Below are 5,362 nucleotides of genomic sequence, written 5' to 3' on the forward strand. Positions count from 1 at the left end.
TCAGGTTCTCGGACCCCAAATAAGAGAAAGTAATGCCTAACCACAAATAACTTGTGTGACATCTTTCGCAACCTGAAAAATGGAATGCGAAAAAAACAACCGGCGAAGAAAGACAGGAGAGTCGCCACCGTGCGTTATTTATCCCAAAGGAGGGAAAGGAAACGCTCAAAGTAAACCTGGAAAAAGGAAAGGACAAGACAGGGTCTCGCAACCAAATCTTGAATTCGGGAGTCGATTATGCGAAGGGAAGGTATTAGCACCCCTACGCATCCGTAGTACTCTACGGGATCCACTTTTATAGTTCTTGTCTAAAGGGTGTGGGTTTATCTAATGTGTTATTTACTAAAAAAAAGGGTCAAAAGAAAATGACTCACACGGATGTCGCATCCACTGCATACGTATCTCATCTGAATATGAGAATCAGAGTCTTCGTAGCTCGGCTACCTAGGGGTTAAGGGTAATTGTGCTCGTTAAGACATCGCGTCTTATGCCTACGTATCTCATCTGGAATGAGAATCAGAGCAAGCCGTAGTTCGGCTAACTACGGGGTTATGGATTGGGTTTTGGACGAACGACGTTACTACGCAATCTACTGGATGCTCGACCTTTGAAGACTTACTCGCCTATAGTAGAAGGAGTTAACGTGTTCTTAGGAGAAGAAAAATCAATGAGTTGGTAGGGTTAGGGATGCTCATGCAGAAGGGAAATCCTAGACGAAGGAACCTGCATAAAGTAAACACACAAAACATTGCCTCCTATCGAGGTCTTCCAGCTAAGAAAGCGGTAAAAATACGGGAAAATGTAAAAGTACCACACGGATAAAGATCCAAAGTAACAGTAATTAACGGAACAAGGAAACCCTGAGATCCTCCCAAGCTAACACCATCAAAGAAAGTGAGTCAGTTCAGGTAATCGGAATGAAACCTCCAGGCGGTATCCCACAAATAAAGTGGAACACCAAGCAAACCATCTCTGCAAGAGTCATATGAGCCCTCACAAAACAAAACTCAACAAACAGGTTAGAGAAACAAAATAGGGTAACCAAGAGTTGCCCCCAAATCAAAATGTAACCACATGAATCATGCCATTAAAATTCACAAAAAGCAACCAAGGGTAGGAGGCCTAAACCTCTTGTCAAACACATGCATCAAAAGGGTATCAAATTCACTCATAATACCTCATACATTTAGAGCATTCAAATTAAAGGCATAAAGATGATGGATATAGGGCAAACCTGATTGGAGAGATCGGTTAAAATCAAATGGCACGGCTGGATTTGCAAACCAATGTTAGGGTTTGCTTGAGCTGAAAGTGTGTGAGTCAGAATGAACCTTTCAGAGTTGCCTGGAGGTTGCTGCTGATTAATTCTCACTCTCTCTGTCTAGGTTTCTCTCCAGGTTTTGTCCAGGATTTTGTTCCAAGGAAACCTCAGAGTGTTTTTGCTTCTCTTCCTTTTTCTGTCTGTTCTCCCTCTTTTATAACCTGATTTTCATGGCTTTGTGGGCTCAAATGAGAGAGGTCCAAGTCTGAGATTTTTATTTTTTTTATTTTTTTTATTTTTTTATTTTTTTATTTTTTTTATTTTTTTTATTTTTTTTCGTTTTTCGTTTTTTATTTTTTTCGTTTTCCATTTTTTTTTTATTATTATTATTTTTTGCATAACACGTGGGCTTCGCCTAGCGAGCATGACAGCTCATGAACAAACCTTTGCTCCTTCAAGATTAACGTTTTGACTGACGAATAGACCCCTGTTGGAAGTAACTCAAGTCTTTCCCTTGTGTTGACTGATCATCTAAATAGAACCCACAAAGTGTCCTAGATGATGTTCAAGCTTCTTGGAGCTAATCCCGATTGACATGATGAAATGCAATATATCTAATGTTAAATGACCTAAAAATGAATGCGTGAATAAGGAGGGCAAATTTTGGGGTGTTACAACATCAATAACTCCAAAAGGGTCTCCACTAAGTAGATGAGTCTCAAGCCAACTTGTTAAGGACTACTCCATACAAGTTGAACATGACTATACCATCCTCCTATCTTAATTACACTCAAGTTCGGGTTAGAACTTATCTCACCACTCAGAGATCGCCAAGCATAACAAACTTATTATATCATACAAACAAGTATACAAACATCAAATATACAATTATATACACATAAAAAAGTAGGCTAAAGCCACTGAGGACCATTCCCCAGCAGAGTCGCCACTTAATTTCTGTAACAGTAAATTCATGACCATCAAGCTATGGATAAGCTTAACATCAATAAAACCAGAGTCGTCACCGCGCTTTTATTGTCTCCAAAGGAAGATGGAAAAGTATGAACAAAACCTAAATATAAGAAGTTTTCAAATCAAAACTAATAAAATGCCAGAGATTACAGGTAAGGGGGTTGGTTACACAGAGGAAAGGTGTTAGCACCCAAAGTGTCCTAGGTACTCCTAGGGAGCCCTTTTTTATGTGTGTATGTGTGTTTGGTATATAAGATGTTTGAAAAATAGAGTGTGGGGATGAGAAAATAATTCATTGATTATATTTTTGTGTTTGACAAGACCTTCTGACTTTTGTCTACGTACCAACATAGAAATAAGGGATCAAAACCTCGTAGTTCGTGGTATCAATTTCAAAATGAGTGGATTGCTTTTAATCAAAATTTAAGTTAAAAGAGGCACAAAGGGCCCAAGAGTTTGAATGGGTGCTAGTTCTTTTTGTCTTTTGAAATTTTAAGTCAATATGATTAGATTGATTTACAAGTTTTATTTAAGAAAAGAGTTTGAAAATTCAATGGCATAAGGCCAAGGATTCTAATTTGAAATAAGGTCAAAGTTCTAAAATCACAAACAAAGAAGGTTTTTGAAAAGGGGGGAGAAATTTGAAATTTAAGAAGTGGGATGAAATGAAGAGACTAATTCTAAGCATAAAATTAAAAGTTAAGAGTTGAAAAGATCTAACCAATGGGATGAAATCCAACAGACAAGAATGTCATATAGAAAACCCATTTTCCCTTTGGACTTTGAATCAAGCAATAATCAGCAAGCAATTAGAAATTTTAGACATCATGAAGATCAAGGCATCAAATAAAGATGGCCACATCCAAACAATCAATTCCATAGCTAGCAGTCTTCTTTGTCTTCTCATGTATCAGATAAAATATTCCTTGATTAACTCAGAATAAAGCATTAGACACGAGATCAAAATAACAGTTGTATCAAGACCATGTAGTAGATAAACTCAAGTGGATCCCAATACTTGCATCAGAGGAAAGCTCAAATCATAATACTTGGTCTTAGAAATGTTGGCATTGGCCAAGTCCTTTTGCATATGGAGTGTTGCCTAATCCTAAGTCCAAAAGTTCAGATCAAACCCAACAGTCCACACAATTTTTTTTTAGGGTTTTTGTTGTTTATTAAGTATTTTAAGGTCCTAAGACCACAAGCACAATCAAAATACACAAGCAAATATATACAATCACAATATATGGCTCAAATGAGCAAAGTGAAAATGGCATAAACATAAGCAAGTTAAATGATATGTAAATGACAATGAATGGTAAATGACTTGAAATTAAATTGTATAAAAATAAATGACTTGAAAGATAAAGCAATATTAATAAGAGTTAGTCAAAGTTAGTTGAATGTTAGTAGTGTTTTGCTTTTCAATTGATTAAGTCATTCTTTTGAGAACACTCAACCATCTATTCACAAGCATGAATCCTTGAACCAAGACATCTTCCAAACGAAGGAAAAAAGGCCAAGTTTCCATACAATACCATGAAAGATGGGAAACTTACAATCTCAGTTACTAGAATGATATGCCTTTAGGGTCAAATTTAGCTCTATGTTAAGCAATCGTAATTGGACTTATGTAGAAGTCATAACTATCTGAGGTCGAGCAATAAAAATTCAGGTGTTAATGCATGTTAGAGATTTGGTATAATGAACCAAACTCCTAAAACATACCACACACTAAAAGAAAAGATCAAAAGGATGGACCTATCTCATCCATACTTGTATTGGTTCATCTAACACAAGGTTATTGATGAACCAATTAGCCTTAGGATATTGAGATTTCCTTGGTCAATGAAAGAGATGGGAAAGAATGGGAATGAAGATGAAGAGGGAGAGGAGATGAGAGAAACACAATTTGGTCATGGGAGGAATTTTATCAAATTAAAATCATTCATTCATTTTGGGAGATGAAATGTACATTTCATCAATCCCCTAAATCCAATGATTTTAATCCAACAAAAGTCAAATCAATCTTGACCAAGGCCCAAACAAATAGTCAAACATCACAAGACCATAAAAATGGCCCAACACAATTTTTATACAATTAATCAATTAAAAATGCATTAAAATTTAATTTAATTTGGTCAAAACCTAAAACCTCTTCAAAACACAAAATAAATGGCCAAGAGATTTATCCTAGCTCAAACAAGGTCAAAGGACCTTAGACAAAAAAAATCATGATTTTTGAAAAGTCAGAAGTATTTTTAAACAATTAAAAATATGCACAAAAACATTTAATTCATGAAAAATATCAAAGTTTATCCACAAAATAATTTTAATTCAGAAAATGAAAAAGAAAAATATTTAAATATTTTTGGTGAAAGTCCCATATTTTTTTGGATTAAAAATGAAATTATTCTGAATTAAACAAAATAAATAAATTAAATGAAAGATCAGAAAATACAAAAAACAAGGGCCATCAGATCTCCCTCATTAATTGAGGTGGAAGATCTGATGGCCACACGCGCGCGTTCCACCATGCTCCTTGGTCAATGCATTGTACACGTGGTAATCACAATGAACAATTAAGATTAAAATATTTGAATCAGATCAGATGGCCTGGGCTTTGCCAACGCACCACCGAAGCCTTAGCTCCTGTCATCTTCTCCGGTGATCACCATCGGTCTGATTCAAGATCAACTTCATGAAAAATGGAAAATGAATACACTAATTTGAAGAAAAAATGCTCAGGAGCATGAATATGACCTTCATTTCTTCCAATTCCAAGTATATTGAAAGATACATGGATTTGAAATTTGAGGTTCATGATCTGAGTTGCTTCGATTTGACCTCAAAGCAACTCAATCTTGTTGCCTACATTGGTAGGACTTCAGTCAATCAAAAATCACAAAGAATAATGAAGAAATGAGAGAGAATCGAAGAGATGAAGTTTATGAAATTTCACCTTCGAGTTGCTTCAAATTCACTTGATCTTAATCTGGATTTGCTTGATTTCTCTTCCTCTTTCTTGCAGTGATCAATTGAGATGAAAATGGCAATGAATTCTTGGAGTTTGAATTTCAAAACAGAAGGTGAAATTCAAACTTAATTTCAATTGAAATCTTTAAGAAT

Source organism: Lathyrus oleraceus, chromosome 6 (genome assembly GCF_024323335.1).
Source record: "Lathyrus oleraceus cultivar Zhongwan6 chromosome 6, CAAS_Psat_ZW6_1.0, whole genome shotgun sequence".
Classification (NCBI taxonomy): Eukaryota; Viridiplantae; Streptophyta; class Magnoliopsida; order Fabales; family Fabaceae; genus Lathyrus; species Lathyrus oleraceus.